Raw genomic sequence first — 17,930 nt, 5'->3', positions numbered from 1 at the left:
AAGGCCACCCCATGCTATCCTAGGGCATTTCATCTACACGGACAAATAAACAGAATGTGGGAGGCACATCTAGAATGGTAGATCTTATGCTGACATAAAACTAGATCTACGATATAACTACATATATACACACACCAAAAATACACACATATATATATATATACATATACATATACACACACACACACACAAAATGCTGACCCATCTGAGAGACCTGCCTCTTAAGTTGAGCTTTACAGATATACTCTCTGGAAACACCTCTTCAAGGACGCTTATCAAATTACCAATATGCAGACACTGGCACTACAGTCCTTGGATCATCAGAATCTAACCTGATGCCCTATCTTTTAATGCTGGAACACTCTATACTTCTGTTTCGAGCCTCCATTTCTGCTCCTCAGTGCACTTTATTTCAAAGTGTGTGTTGACATAGGCTTCTCTACATACAATAATTCCTTAAAAATGTCAACAAGTAAAAAGAAATGGTCCCCCCCACACACACACACACACCCCTATAGAGGTCTATGAGAAGAATAATGCCAATTGTGATAAATTACCATTATGCCTAAAACCACTAAAGGCTATGTTGCCACAAGTTCTTTTTTAGGCAGGACAGCAGCCGTTGTTTGATTATGGCCATCATTGTAAAATAACGAACAGTATTTTTTAGAAAAAAAGATGTGGTAACACAGTCAAAGTGTGAAAAAAATGGCATTAAGAAAGACACTGTGGATATGGCAGTTCATATTTAACTATTGACTCAAAGCTTACACCTGGCCATAGTTTTTGATAAAACAAAATAATCCACAGTGAATCCAGCCTTATGCCAATTTCATCTTTTCCATTCTCTCTTTGATAACTTGACGTGAATTTGCCAATCTCATATAGGAACCTTTACGAATTAGAAACCTAACAATCCCTGTAAGCAAACATACATAGGCTGATATACATAAGGAAATAGCTGTTGGGGGGGGGGGGGGGGGGCTGCAGGCTTGAGCTTCACTTGAAATGTGAACTGGGAAGTGTAAAAAAAAAAAAAAAAAAAAAAAAGTGTCTGCCCTATTATACATTCCTTTTTTTCCTCGATGAGCTGGTTCAGACGTTAGTTGGGTTGAGCCCTTGACTTTGAGCCAACATTGGCCTCTTCATACGTCTTTATTGTGCTTGTGTTGGAACCACAAGACGGAAAAGGAAAAAAATATATATATATATGAGCACACTGGGCATTTTGCCTAAATGTAACTCAACACAAGGTGGAATTGAAAGCAAAAGTGCGTTAAACTCCACAAGGATATTATCAGAAATCCAGGCAGGTAGAAAACAGGCAACTTCTGTGTGTTTCTTTACAGCTATGGTACGCCTGTACATCTCTATCCAAGAAAAGCAGAGGCGGCCTGATGGCGACAGATTTCTAACATTGTGCATGGCTGCTGCTTTCAGCTGGCACTGCAGGGGTTAATGATTTCAGCTTTTTATATTTGGGAATTAAGAGGCTGGGGGTGGGGAGCTGCTTATTTTGGATTGGTGAGTCTACAGTACGTAATTATCAGGTTCCAGGCTGTTACTAGAACATTATCGGCTTGCACAAGACATGATAGAATGAAGATTGCAACTGAATTCTCTGGTAATTAAAAAGGTGTGCCAGACTTCACATGCCGAGGATAATGAACAGCTGCTTTTCTGTTCTTTATTTCACTTTAGGGTTTTCTTCCCCTTTATGAAAATCTCTGTAATCTAATTAGGCTTCTTCCCAGGTTTAGGTTAAATGCATTTTATCTGTAATTTAGACACAGCCGCTGGTGAGAAAAAATATCATATTCAAGAGATGCGAATTGATGAAAGGTCAACATCTCTCTCTTTCTAGAGAATTTAATTCATGTAATGGAACCTGTGGTGCAATGAAGGGTAAATGAATTACATCCTATAATTACTCTTTTTGCTGCTATGGATTTGTATCTAATCAATCTAACAATACCACAATTCAAACATTAGTGCAGACTTTGCGGAATTTCTACAATTTGCAACAGTTAGGCCTCGTGCACACAAGTATCACAGCTCCGGACAACCTCTGCTTTCAGAGGTTCTGTAGTCCTACCGTTCATGAATATTAAGAAAATATACAGTATGTTCATGTTCCAGTACAACATAGCTATTCACCCAACAAGCATCGTTTCTAGGCCAGAAAATGACTGAGCTGCAGACAATCAGTATTCCCCAATGCACACTGCCCTATAAGAGGTCTTAGGGTACAAACACACACAGCGTATACGCAGCAGATTTGATGCTGTGTTCAGTTATTTAGATCTAATCTGCTGCGTATCGCAGCAGTAAATACGCAGCGTATATGCCGTGTGTGTTTGTACCCTTATACCTCAGCCCAACTTGTCCAGAAAGATATTTTATTTCATTCACACTGTCTTTAAAAGCCATTTCTAAGGGCTTCAAAAAGACCAGAGATTGTCACGGCTTCATGGTGCCTATGCAGTGTTTTACCCCAACTGACTACAATATGGAAAAGTACAGACAGAATGTTAAAATTAGGTATTCCCATCTCAACTAATATAGTTAAATTTGTTACATTTAGCCAACTTGTCTCCACCTAATATGCCGCTCTTTGTCTAGGTTATATATTATACAGTATATATATATATATATATATATATATATATATATACACATACACACACTATATATGTGTGTGTATGTCTGTTCACTGCTTTTAGAGCAGAGCGGTGGTCAGTAACTATCGGTAAGTGGAGCTGTTAACAAAGGGAGGGAAATAGCAGCATATGGCTATGTTCCCACAAAGTCTTTTCCTGTTCGTTTTTTTTCTTCTTTTCTTTTTAAATGCCATCCATTATTTTAAATTCAAAATGACATATGTTATTTCAGAGTTTGGCCGCCAGTGCAACGATGGCTGTTGGTACATTATTCTTGTTTAAGTAGACTGATTGGCCATTGGGTGTATCTTTATTTGAAAGTCCAATGAATTTAATAGTAAAGACGGTGAAAGGACGTGAAAACAAAAGAACTGTGTGTGAACAACTATAATAACATTCGCTGTTTGCAAAAGACGTCCAAAAATAAAATTTCATGATTTTGACGTCTGTGCAGACAACGTCCATGATTTAATACACTTTGTGCATTGGGCGGCTGTCATTGCATCGAGGTCTATTAAAATGCGGTATTAACGGATATCTTTTTAAAAAGAAAAATCTCACCCCTTTTCTCTTTTTTGTCAAGTGTGAACATAGACGGGACATCAGACGAAAGAGACAAGTTTGTGAAATAAAAGTATTTGTATAAATATTTATGAGCCACAACTCTACAACTGTTAGCAGTGATGGGAATACCCCTCAAGTCATGTAAAGCTGCATTCACATCACGTTTTAAAGGGGTTATCCAGCGCTACAAAAACATGGCCACTTTCTTCCAGAGACAGCCCCACTCTGGTCTCCAGCTTGGGCGGGGATTTGCTGCTCAGTTCTACTGAAGTGAAAGGAGCTTAAATGCAAACCGCACCTGAGCTGGAGACAAGAGTCGTGTTTTCTCTGAAAGAAAATGGTCATGTTTTTGTAGCACTGGATAACCCCTTTAAAAGGTGTTATCCAGCGTGGGGGCTATTTTTAGATGTGGACAGGGAGGAGGTGGCTGAAAGATCGCCTCCTTCACTGAGTGGCTGAGCGGACCTGAGACGTAGCGGACCTGAGACGTCACGTCTCGGGCCCGCGTCAGAGATCCAGAAGCGGCTGGGAACCGGGCACCGGAGCGCCGCGATGCGGGACCTGCCGCTGGAACCAGGAAGGTGAGTGGACGTTTTTTCTTTCAGCCACCTCCTCCCCGGCCACATCTAAAAATAGCCCCCACGCTGGATAACACCTTTAAACCCTACATCAGACTACATGGCAGCATCCTTTCAAAAAAAGAACCCGACATGCCAATTGACGCCAGTGGGCCAAACTTAAGGACCTGTTCCACGGACCGACTGACAGAAGCAAACGAGCGCTATTACAGCTCATTTGCTCCTCGTTCCCAGCTCGCTGCCGCCACTACCCCACGTGGCAGCAGCGAGCGGGTGAGTGTGTGTGGGGGGGGCTGCCCAGCTGAACGCTAGATCGTCCAGGCAGCCCATAGCATGCGGCAGCGGTCTGCTGCCGCCGCTTCTATTCCACGGAGCGACAGCAGCATATGGCTTCTATCACAGTCGTTTGTTTTTCAACGTGTTTGAAAGACAAACGACAAACGATTGTTCCGTGGAATAGGGCCATTAGAGTAACTGAAAACATTTGGTCCACTTCTCAAACATGTACGCCATCTGTACAGGACTAAAAAATAAAGGTGGACCATGTTTTTTTGAGCACATACAGCATACACATTCAGGAAAGGACCAAAAAGTCTCAATTAAGGGTGTGTTTACACAGAGATTTTTCTGACAGATTATTGAAGCCAAACCCCGGAACAGACTATAAACAGAGAACAGGTCATAAAGGAAAGACTGGATTTCTCCTCTTTTCAAATCCACTCGTGGCTTTAGCTTCAAAAATCTGTCAGATAAATCTCTCTTTGTAAAGGCACCCTTAGACTCCATTCAGCTCCTTAAAGTGCATTGGTCTATCGGCAACAAGTTAAACTACAAGATGACATCCCTGTTTGTGAGGTGCTGATGTGTAGCTTGACAGTGCTTAGATGTTCTATTAATACAGCCTTAGGGTGGGTTCAGACTGAGGAATTCTCGCGGAAAATGTCCACAGAATTCCGTCAGCTGTCCGCCCGCACATCTGGGAGCCTTTCCGCCGGCCCCATAGACAACATTCTATGGGCCGGCGTATTCCGCTATACGCTGAAAGAAGTGTCTCGCCAGCCCATAGAATGGTGTCTATGGAGCCGGCGGAAAAGCGCGTGCCCGTGCGGGCGGACAGCTGACGGAATTCCGTAGTGTGAACCCACCCTTACATAACGTAACGAGGTGTGTTGTTCCTACAGATATTTCTTGGAAGCGCCACCAATTCCATCAAAATCCTGTACGTTTTGTAGCGGAGGAATATGGCTATTGTTATAACTGCTGGTAATGTACACAAGGTTCATACAGCTAAATGTACACAGGGAGGGTCATAAGAGCACAACTCAAATAAGCAGCAGCCAAACTCTCTGCCTGTAAAATATAGCACCGATTCCCTACTACAAGGCTAGAAGTGACATTCAGGCCCAGCATACGACAGTGTGTCTGGGCTGATGGTTGACATTACAGCGCAGAATATAGTATACCCTAGAAGCGTCAACCTGAACTGCTTCTTGAGGTTTCGTGTTTACTGGACAGCCACAATATATTTTATTTGCAAACTTAAGAAAATATTCCTTTCCTGCTGCTTGAAAGGAATGTATTTTGTTTCTGAAGCCTTTATAGCAGACTATAAATCAGCTTTACTGCACTGCTGCTTAGTGGCAGAAACTTCTAAGGATCATTTAATGCTATACATGTGAGATGTGGAAATTTATGGAGGAATGAGGTTTCTGTGAAGGCATTAAGGATTTTTATCAGTTTCCCCTCCCTGTAGCCTTTCTGCATTTGTTACATTCTTGGAATACAGTCATTGGAAGATTGTGCCGTCAGACGTATAAGCAAAGAGGAGAAGTGATGTTGTTGGAAGACAATAGATGTCTATGCTCAACAAAGCAAAACACAGAGAAATGGGATTCAGTCACACCATTCCTGTCAGAACACTCCACATAATACAGGTCAGAATTTATAATAGCATACAGGGGCTTCACAATTGTAATAGTTTTTGCTTTCCAATATAGGTGAAACAAGAAAAATAAAAAATAAAAATAAGGAAAGGTGGAGGGAAATCAGCATATATTCCATCACATGTTCCTGTACACAGAAAAACTACACCCAATATTTCCACACCAAGCACTTGTCCATAGGCATAGTACAACAGTTACTGTAAAAGTAACTTTACCAATATTTCTATTAGATTACTATGGAATATGAAACAAGAGTATATATGGAAGTACAATCCAGCCTTATAGATGCTATATAACAGCTTTTTATTACAGACATGCAATTGGATCTGCTATATGCTGGATACCTATGACTCGTCAATAGGACTCGTCAGATTTCTGTTAGTGTCTGATATTTTAGGTTTTACTCACACATCCCACAAAGTTGTCCTAAATTGCGGATCTGCAATCATGGTTCAACTTTTTGCCCCCTCATTTCTATTGGGCTATTAACACAGTCTTTTCCATATTGCTGATCCATAATCCATACCGCCAAAAAATAGTACATGTCCTAGTATGGAGTGTGATTGCAATACGGATTACCAAAGAAGTCTATGGGATCCATGGTTTTTGCAGACATCACAGATGTCACAGATGTCACATGCATGATGCCCGTGAAAAACGCAAGTCAAACCTAACCAAACGATTTTTTTTTTTTAACCTTTTCAACATTTTTGCTTTTGCGGATACATTGTGGATGCAATTATGGACCATATTTCACAGACCACAAAAAAAGTAAAAATAGCACAGCTTTATAAGAACCTGAAAAAATATCACTGAAGATGTGAATGAGGCCTTACTGGACAAAATGGCACAGCAAGACAGACACCACACAAAAGTGTAAAACAATTCCCCAGAAATCAACACATTCACATTGTGACCAAAAATGGTATGGAAATGAACACTGTATGGAAATTATCCAAAAATTGAACAGAGTCTGAAATGTTACCAAGACATAACTTGTTACTAGGATACAACTCAAATAGCCTAAAAGGATAGCGAACAAAACAGTAATGCATCTGTAAGCTGTTATGGCCTCAGTTGTTTGTTATTTGTGGTCATTTATGTCAATACACGCTACAACACTACAATATGTAGGGTGACATTTACAAGTCCCCAGGATATAACATCAAATAAGGCTTCAAAACAGGATGCAGGTAACTACGCACCACTTGGCCATAAAGTAGAGAAGGTTTCTGCATTTTTATTTAAAGCACTTACAGAAATGTAATAATTTACAAGATTAATTTACTAATGCACAGTGGTAGTAAAGCCATTTCGGCAGACAGACAATGTCAAGCTATCTATGGCACACTTATAAACACAGCTGTCAGAGCTATAAAAATCTAAAACTGTCCAGCAGCAAAGCATAGTACATTAACTCAATACACAGAAAACATCTCACTGCTGGTTATAAAAGAGGGGGGGAGATTTTTACAATGTTGTACAATGGCTTAGAATGGAAGATGGGCATTATTAATACTGGTGTAAGTGTAATATCATATAGTCATGGACCAAATGCCTCCACACACAGCACCACATCTGCTGCCCTTTCTGTCACTTTAAGAATAATGTATAATAATTCACTGTAGTTAAATTATCCTGGAATCAACCCGCGCTTTGTTTGATTTGTATCGTGAGAGAATAATGGCTGTATGTACCAGTCACACAGCTAGGCTCTGTTTAGCTACGGAAATAAGATGAAATTATTTTCATATCCTGGTGTAAAAGGTCTTTGCCACAATAGTGCTGTAGTCATAGCAATGACAACACACTCCACAAAGCCTTTGTCACAGGGACAGTATCCTCACCCCAATGGCTAAAACGTAAGTATTGAGGACAATAAAGAAGAAACATAAGATTATAATTTACCCTAAGACTCTTCTCTACTGCGAGAAAAAAAACAATGGAAAATCCACTGTCTGAACATACCGGGTAAAAAAATACATGCAGATACCTTGCTTTAATAAAGTTGTATTAGTTTGTAATATAACTTTATTTAAATGTATACTTTTTTTCTTTATCTATATATTCAGGGTGAGTGGTGTGGTGATCGCAGACTAAGGGCACATTAGATGGGTGTATACTCTATGTATTTACCTCCTGTCCATGAGGTGCTTTTTTCAAATTTTCTAGCCTTTGCAGCATACATAGTGATTAGCTCTATGAGCTCTATGCATTCAGTACTATTGAACTTTACCTAGTACCCAGTATTTTATAGTGTACTTTTATTCTATCTATTTTGGAGGATATATTATATAGTACCTATTTACTTCCGGACATCCTTTTGGGGGAATTTGTAATGTATCTCCTATTGTTGAAAATCTTTTTAATCCTGCATCTAATGTACTTAATAAAATAAAGTGTGTGTATAAATATTTTTACAACATCTTGTCGGGCATTTTCTTTGGGTATATCCCTTGTAGGTTATAATACTGTATACACTTCTGTTAAGTGGCAGCAGTAAGGGGCAACACAGGCCCCTTTACTACCACCAATGTTACTGTTGGGAACTTTTGGGAGAAAATAACTTTCTGGGAAAAAACAACCTTAGGCTATGTTCACACACTGTAAAATACTAGTGTAATTGAGCTAAAAATTGGGCCATATTTTCAGTTGAATAACACACTCCACAGGAGTCTATGCCGCGGACACCACTTGAATTTCTACCTGTCCCACACGAGGCGCATGAGAAATCCCATTGAAGCAATGGGACAGGCAGGATTTCAAGTGACGCGGGCTCCACTTGAAATTTCTGCCTCTTTTGCTCTTTGAGCACAAGCCCCAAGGGCCATATTACACGACCCGATTAGCAATGTTAACGAGCATCTATCTGCAGCCAATTATTTTGTATCAGGTCCAAAACACACGACCAGCCGATGATTGTTGTCATAGGGTAATCATAGTCTTTATTACATGGAGCGATAATCTGTCAAATCGACCTGATTCAGCAGATTATCACACTGTGGAATAGGGCCTTTAGGCAATTTTCAGTCTGGGTCTGAAAAATCCCTCTATGATAATTTCTCTATAAAATTCAGCAGCATGCTGAATATTCTTTTATTTATTTTTTATTTAGCAATTGTTTTATTGGCCAATTTTAAAACATTCATACAGAATAGTAGGAAACATTTACTTCTATTTAGTTGTATCATCCACTTCCAGGTGCAGTGGTTGTTTGACAAAGCTATCCAGAGCTTATTAATAGGTAGCAATTTGTGAATTAGAGATTCTGATAAAAACGCTCTGCAATACAAATCTTTTCTAAGAAGTGTTGACTGTCTGGCAGCTTGCTAGTCACGGAAAAAGGAGGAATGAAGGTGAGAAGTACAGCCAACAGGAAACAATCAGTGTTCACAAGTCATCCCAAATGCCTTCTACATATAAATAGTCATTTACTAATTACGGTGTAAAAAATGATTAGCACTGGAGCAGTGAGACGTACAGTACAAGAAAAATACACGTATGAAAGCAGATACCTTTTCACTAATAAACTTTTCACTGCTGAAGGTGAGGTTAAGCAATAAATACAACCACAAATGGGACGACATATCATGTACACTCCATCAATGTTTAAAGGGGTAGTGAGGCGGTAAACAATTATTCACAGAATAACACACATTACAAAGTTATACAACTTTGTAATGTATGTTATGTCTGTGAATGGCCCCCTTCCCCGTGTCCCACCACCCCCACCCGTGTACCCGTAAGTGTGGTGCGCTATACATACCTGTCACGTGCCGACTCGTCTCCGATCTTCAGTCTGCGATGCAGTCTTCGGAGTGCCGGACGCCCTCTTCAGCGTCATCAGATGCTCAGCCGCGATTGGCTGAGCACAGTTATGCTCAGCCAATCGCGGCTGAGCAGCCGATGGCGCGGCAAAGGGCGGCCGGCACTCAGGACGGACGGAGGGATTCGGCCGAAGACGACATCGCTGACTGAAGATCTGAGACGAGTCGGCACGTGACAGGTATGTATAGCGCACCACACTTCCGGGTACACGGGTGGGGGGGGGGGGACACGGGAAGGGGGCGATTCACAGACATAACATACATTACAAAGTTGTATAACTTTGTAATGTGTGTTATTCTGTGAATAATTGTTTACCGCCGCACTACCCCTTTAAGTAAGGCATATCTCAAAAGGAGGGAGTTACTTATAGCAGGGTTATACCAGGACAAAACACATTATACAAAAAAAACTATTTCAGAAGAATGCATATGATATTTGTGGTGCACTAGCACTGTGATTCCAAATAATATCCACATATCTAACAGCCGCGGCAACCATCTCAGAGAATGTTGCAATACATATATATACACAAAATAAAATACTGTACATGAAAGATAATTGCTACCCCAGAATATGCCACACAGGGCCAGAGAAAAACCCATGAAGCATTTTAGGCCTGTTCTGAGTTTTAATTGAATCTTTGCAGAAAAATAACTTGGACGTGGTAGCTTTTACTTTCGAGCTGCTGCATAATCATATATGAAATATCATTTAGAAAAACTATGTAAATGTGGTCACTGGGGGTTACATTATTGGTATGCTAGCCAGCCCAGTCAACATTCTTCATGTAGGCAAGAGCATGGAATTATGTGCAGACAGCGAGAAGAGCAGCAGAGGGGGGAAGGGGAGTATACTTACTGAGGAATACAGGGGGGCTAAAGTTAAATTGAAGACTTGAGGTGATACGGACATTGTTAAGAGAAACTTTCCATAATTTTCCAGCCACTAACTGGCAGAGTGGGCATTCCCTGTCTGAATTAAATGTCTTAGCAATCAGGAAAAAGCAGTGAGCAGCAGGGACTGGGCAGCCGTGAGGGAAAGAGGCAGGTGAGTATGCCTTCCTTTTTATAGCTGCTAAACCAGGGGTGAGAAACCTCCGGCCCGCGGGCCGCATCCGGCCCCTGAGACCTCCCAATGCGGCCCGCGGCCCGCAGCTCCCCTGTGATGCGCGCCGCTCTGGAGGAGGAAGGAGCCGGCATACACAGCATCCTCCGGTGTCTGTGACAGCTGCCGGACACAGGAGGATGCTGTCTATGACGGCTTCTTCCCCAGCAGAGCGGCGCGTGTCTTCAGTCTCCTGCGGGCCCCGCGCGAGATGACGTCATTTCATCGCGCGCCGCCTGCAGGAGAAGACCGGCACAGAGGACCTGGGACAGAAGAGGACATGGGCAGCGTGGGAGCGGAGGTAAGGTGAGTGGGATGTTTATTTTTTTTATTTGGGGGTTAACTAGGCCACCAGGGACATGCCTGATGGGGGTTAACTAAGCCACCAGGGACATGCCTGATGGGGGTTAACTAGGCCACCAGGGACATGCCTGATGGGGGTTAACTAGGCCACCAGGGACATGCCTGATGGGGGTTAACTAGGCCACCAGGGACATGCCTGATGGGGGTTAACTAGGCCACCAGGGACATGCCTGATGGGGGTTAACTAGGCCACCAGGGACATGCCTGATGGGGGTTAACTAGGCCACCAGGGACATGCCTGATGGGGGTTAACTAGGCCACCAGGGACATGCCTGATGGGGGTTAACTAGGCCACCAGGGACATGCCTGATGGGGGTTAACTAGGCCACCAGGGACATGCCTGATGGGGGTTAACTAGGCCACCAGGGACATGCCTGATGGGGGTTAACTAGGCCACCAGGGACATGCCTGATGGGGGTTAACTAGGCCACCAGGGACATGCCTGATGGGGGTTAACTAGGCCACCAGGGACATGCCTGATGGGGGTTAACTAGGCCACCAGGGACATGCCTGATGGGGGTTAACTAGGCCACCAGGGACATGCCTGATGGGGGTTAACTAGGCTACCAGGGACATGCCTGATGGGGGTTAACTAGGCTACCAAGGACATGACTGATGGGGGTTAACTAGGCTACCAGGGACATGACTTGGGGGTTAACTAGACTACAAGGGGCATCACTGGGGGGTTAACTACAATAGCAGGGGCATCACTGGGGGTTAACTACAATAGCAGGGGCACTAGGGGAACAATACTTTGCCTTGCCCCGGGTGCTGCAAACCCACGCTAATAACTGCCGCACACGGTATGCGGCCCTCGAATGATTTTATTAATGCCCGACCGGCCCTCGACATGAAAAAAGGTTCCCCACCCCTGTGCTAAACCTTTGGCTGCAGCATCTTTGCAAAAAGATGTGAACACCACAGCAGCAGAGCAGTACACATTGGACCTCTTTGCAGCATCCTTTTCATATATACACACACACACACATACATACATACATACATACATACATACATATATATATATATATGCATCAGTTTTATTCAGATGCAAGCAAACACAATAAATTAATTAGAAAAAAACCCAGCTGATCTTAAAAAAAAAAAGACTTTTGGTTCCTGGAAAAAAGTACTTTAAACATTAATAAAAAAACATACATATGATACAAATAATGGCATGTGAACCTAGCCCCCATATTTCTTGTGCCATTGCACAGTAACATAAGACAGAGATAGGCTCCAATGCTGCTAGGCAATAGCTAATGTTAATGTAAATCTGTAAACCTTTTTTGTAAAGGGATGTGGCAGTGTACTGTTTTATTTCTCCACTACCTATTTTTCCTTCAACCTAACCAGTGGTATTCTTGGTACATTACTCTGTGGAACTGTTTGAGGAACTCCATATTGTACATTTCTCCTTTCTGCAGACATCAACCATGAATAAATCAGAAATGGGCATATGACTCCCCGCTATCATTTGCACTATACCTAAAATGTATGTATACAGTGGTCAGATAGCAATACAGCATGCATAGCTTTACATACACAGACAAAAGGGGCTTAGGTTTCATAGGATTAGGTACACCAGTGGCCTAGTGTAAAATACTCCCAATTCTGCTCCAGAGGTAAAGTACCCCAGACACAGCGTCTATTTAAACATGGATTACATGCTTACGGTGATTGGAGCAACAATGAGGCGAGATTCCTAAGAAGCACTGATGAAGGAAGAACTGTCACGCACATTTTGGGACTAGTCTCAGCAACAGGCATTTTATATAAAGACTGCAAGAAGAAACAAAATGCTTGACTGACAATCCTTTGAAGACAAAATTGTAAACTTGAGTAAAACAACCATTGTAACAGGAACCTTCAAAGCAAAGCCTGCGAATGGATCACTTACAGTAAAGAATGCTTCTTTGGTAGGACTTATCAATATGTAGATTTTTGACTGATACATACATATAAAGCAACATACACAAAATGGACAAAATAATGTATTTGCATTACAATCCACCCACATAAATTCCTGAGCCAATCTAACTTTTAGGGTACAAACCCACTTGACGTATTTGCTGCGTGAATCAGTCTTAAAAATAAGCAGGCAAAACGCAGGTTGGCTTTATACAATTGTTCTGCGTTAAAATACGCAATTGCGTATTTTTGAAGCGTGAAGCTTGTTGTTAGCAAAGCATCAGTTGTTAACAACCTGTGCGAAAAACGCATGTAGCTTCACGCTTCAAAAATACGCAATTGCGTATTTTAACTCAGAACAATTGTATAAAGCCAACCTGCGTTTTGCCTGCTTATTTTTAAGACTGATTCACGCAGCAAATACGTCAAGTGGGTTTGTACCCTTAGGCTATGTTTCAGGTACATATAAACAATGTCCGTTACTTGGCACTCAAAACAATGGATGTTGTTTTAAATAAAAAATTGCATTGAACTCTATGGACAACAGCCGGAAATAAAAGACAAACATTGTCCAATACATTGTGTGAAAAAACGGCCGTTGCTTGCTTTGAAATCATTGCATTATGAAAAGCACAACCCTTGGAAAACAACAGTTCTTTTCATAAAAAGGTAGGGTGCGTGAACATCGCCTTAGGCTGTACTCCCACTAAGACGTCAGTCTCATGACATTGATGGCCACAAATAATAATCATTATTTGCGGCCATCGGTATTATGAAACAGCCACTTTTCCCTGCTATGAACACATAGTGGGAACATAGCCTTAGGGCTAGTGCACATGTCTGCAGAATGGACCCCAGAGCTCCCAGCATCAAGATTTATTGTGTTGTCGGCAGCTCTGTGTATGTAAAGCTATGAATGCTCTATTGCTATCTAACCACTGTATACGTACATTTTAGGTATAGTGAAAATGACAGTGGTGAGTCATGTGGTAAGAAGTTTGCACTAGTGTACTGACACAGCCATGCAAACTTTTAAACAGTATCGGAGCTCCCAACATCATAATGCTGGGAGCTGTGAGGTCCAGCTCGCAGAACTCCTTCCGTGCACAGTCTGTTGTTTTGCCCACAATAGCGGACAGAACATAGGACCAATGTTATTAAATGTCCCCATTCACACGTGCGTACAAGGCCACAATCTGTGCAAATTACGGTCTGCGTTACAGCAGGTCCTGTATGCCAATAAAGTGCCAATGTAGTGCTCCATGAAGCACAGAGACAAATTTGTAGTGCAGTCCACGGTCGTGGGCTGCACTATAGATGTGTGAATTTAGCCTTTGGATCCATTCACACATACAGGATCTTTAGCAGATGTGATGTTGCAGGTATCAATGTAACCAAATGATTGAACACCGCATAAAATCTACAGCTTCAAATCAGCGACAACAAATGTGCTACAGATCCTGTATGTGTGAGCGCATGGTCACACTGAGCAAAACAGGTGAAATTCCACAGCGGAGCTTCCCACCACAGAATCCCGTCTGCCTCAGTGTCACACAGTGTCTCTATGGGATAGCTCACGCACCTCCACTTCCGTCACTCTCCGCTCAAATAATTCTTTGAGCAGAGGTGCCCAAACCATCCCATAGTGATACTGAGGCAGGCGGAATTCCACGGCTTTCACTCAGTGTGAACATACATGTGTTTTCACCCTAAGTGGCCCAACTATAAGGACTTCCATCAATATTTAACAGAAAAGGAACAAATTATTTTAAAATAAATTAGAAATTTCAAAGTGACTATGGGTGTTTGTTCTTCCCTGCACTATATTAGAACACTGAAGCTATAATGGAAACAATAAAAAAAACACAATAAAACATATTAAAGACAAGAATTTAGAAATATTCAAGGATCTATATCAAGTATGGCTTTTGGCGCTATATAAGACATCCATGTATTTATCTGATGGTTGCAATATATTTTTAAAAATACTCATGAAAGATGTCTTAGTATTAGAGATGTAACATACTACTGCCAGGCGAGTTTCATTCTACATCACACCATATGCACATAATTTCAGCCAACTATCATTCAACAGCCAACGCAAACTGTTGTTCACATAAAATTCATGTGATAATTAGTAAAATGGGCAAAAATATCTGACTTTCATTTAAAGAGAACCTGTCAAAAATTTCACTCAGTCCGAATCCCATACTACTTTAACCAAGGACAGACTCCCTCTTTCAACAAACTATAATTTGACATTCTCCAAAGACTTCATTAAAACAGAAGATTTTTGCCTGTATGGACTGTCTCTTAGGGCTCCGTCTCCTTTTCCATTTAATATTAAGTCATTTTATTATTTTGGGGACATGCACTGACCAGTAGATCAAAGGTATTCACCTAATTTGAGTTTGGTGAATTAGTGATTAGTGGGCAACTAGTCATCGTAGTGACTCGATTCTGTGATTAAAGGCAATCTCAGTCCAAGGGTGGCAAATACACTAGTTTCAATGCATTACATCATGTAATACAGCCCTTCTTGTATTATCAGCCTTTGGGACCCAAGTCTATACACTCTTTGACAGACAGCTGTTGATACAAAGCCGTCAGTCAGCGGTCAGTGGGAGGAGTGAGCAGCAACTTATGAAAATTAACCATATGGGTTTGTAATGGAGAGGACTACTGCGCTGCGCTGTGCTCAAGAGATATTAAAAAAACAAATGCATGAAAAACATGTCAAAAATACATCACTAGATTCAGGGCTCTGCCACTAGATTCCCTTTAACTTTTTTGAAATGTAAAGAAAACAGATACTAATAGACTCTACAGTTACATTTTATGGGCTGAATAATCTGCAAATCAGATGATATGATTGATCCATCTTTACAAAAGAGTATAGAATGAGAAAATGGCTGCTTACAGGACAAGACATGGCCACAAGTTTACAGACATAGATGATGAACAAAAGACTGGTCCATCTAGTCTGCCTTCATATACAGTGCAAGAGATGGTTCATGATGTTTTCCAGGCTCTGAAAGAGCTTTTTCCAGAAGTGCCCAAGTACCGCACACCTACAGCAGCTTCATAAATCTGTAGCTGATAACATAAGCAGAGCAGGATTGACTATACAGCTCAAAGTCTTACAAATAAGTAGAGAGTAGCTTTTGGATGATGGATACTTCAAATTAAAAGATTATTCCCTATTTTCATGGTACTGCAGGTAGTAGTGCAGTGACAGTGTCTTTGAAGTAGAGAACGGGATTTAAATCCTACTGTCTGCTGTCTTTGTAACTTAAGGCAAACCTATCTTTTCTCCACGCACGTCAAGCAATATAAAGATGCATGACTTCTGGAATTCTGATGATATGGTGGGGGGGGAGCATCTCATTTAAACAGATTTGATCCTAATGAAGACAGAAAGGGGAAAATGTGTCTGTCGTTTTAAAAAGGTATTCACGTTTTGTAGACTGACTGCACATGGCTGTGATATGCTACCACTTTATGATGGATCCTGGTTTAGCACCGAGGCCCCTCAACAATGGCTCTCTCAACCACCAAGCTACATCAGGGAATTACATTCTTTAATTGAAATCCTAAAACACATGACTCCTAATAAAAATTAAAAAAAACACTGGATAAAATGGCAAAGAAAAAAAAATGGTAGCTTCTTTGTGGGGGGGTTTTTTCATGTTCAGGAAGCACAAACAGATATATGAAAGACACCTTCTGTCTCCATGACCTAACAGTGTCAGTTTGGAATGTGAATTGCACGTGAGAGATTTGAAACCCAGGATTCACCGTTAAATATTCTGGTCTATTTGGCCGACATTTCAGCTTATAAAACATGTTATACAGCAAGTTGGTGAACACAAGGTTCAGCTCCTTCACAATAAGTTAATTACGGTGCCCACTTCAATAGAGATTATACCACTCAGCGCAGTTTACAGTTTTTAAACGCCTATTTATTTATTAAGGCTCCTTCACTTTCCCTGCAATTCCATCACTAAGTCAATGAGCTAGAGAACAAAGCTTTAGTTAAATAGCAGCCTCTAGGGAACTATGTATGCCTGGGAGGGGGAATGTTAATTTTCCTATACATTTAAAAGATGCAACAAAAAAAATAATTGAATAAAGGATTTTCATTGGTCAGTGACTTCTAGCACAACACATTAAACCCATTATATATATTAATTTCATTGCCACATCACATAACAAGGATGGCTGTCACCCCTGGAACCACCTACTGAGCTGGCAGCACCATGAGATGGCTAGCAATACTATCAAAACTTTACTGCCCAAATAATTTTTTTCCCCCCCCTTTCTAAAGATAAAAAGACAGACACATGCAACAAGGGTATGTTTTAAATGCTTTTATCAATATCAATCCAGCAGCACGGCCATCTCAGCAGGCTGTCGCAGGGTGACAGATTCAATTTAAAGTGTCACTGTCGTGAATTTTTTTTTTGCAGAAATCAATAGTCCAGGCGATTTTAAGAAACTTTGTAATTGGGTTTATTATCCGAAAAATGCATTTTTATCATGAAAAAGCAGTTTGAAGCTCTCCCCCCTGTCTTCATTGTTCTCCTATGGAGAGAGCTAAAGAAAAGACCAAAACAGGACAACAAAGAGTTAATCTACAAATCCCTCACCCGTTATCTGTTCTGACCATCACCAGTGACCTGTCTGAGCTCAGATTACAGCTGTCACCCAGCTCCGTGCCTGTAATCCTCTGTTATCTGCTTTCTGCTGCCGGCTAACTCCCTCCTTCCTCCTCCCCCCTCCCCTCTCCCTAGAACAGACAGGGTACGTCTCCTGCAACAAGTCACAATTTTCAGATTTTTTGGAGTGGATGAAAAAGAGGAAGGAGGGGGGGACATGGGAAAAGGCTTTTTACATGCAGATAATGGCAGATTTGGCTAATAAACCCAATTACAAAGTTTCTTCAAATCGCCTGGACTATTGATTTCTGCAAAAAAAAA

At 41.4% G+C, this 17,930-nt stretch overlaps 1 protein-coding gene across 6 annotated transcripts in view; it reads right to left on the bottom strand.

Annotated features, from left to right (window-relative positions):
• NEO1 (neogenin 1) overlaps window positions 1-17,930 on the bottom strand; it is a 112,496-nt gene that overhangs the window by 77,970 nt on the left and 16,596 nt on the right. The gene's annotated exons all lie outside the window — the stretch shown is intronic.

This window comes from Dendropsophus ebraccatus, chromosome 1 (assembly GCF_027789765.1).
Source record: "Dendropsophus ebraccatus isolate aDenEbr1 chromosome 1, aDenEbr1.pat, whole genome shotgun sequence".
Lineage (NCBI taxonomy): Eukaryota > Metazoa > Chordata > Amphibia > Anura > Hylidae > Dendropsophus > Dendropsophus ebraccatus.
This window is presented reverse-complemented; position numbering and strand designations above follow the sequence as displayed.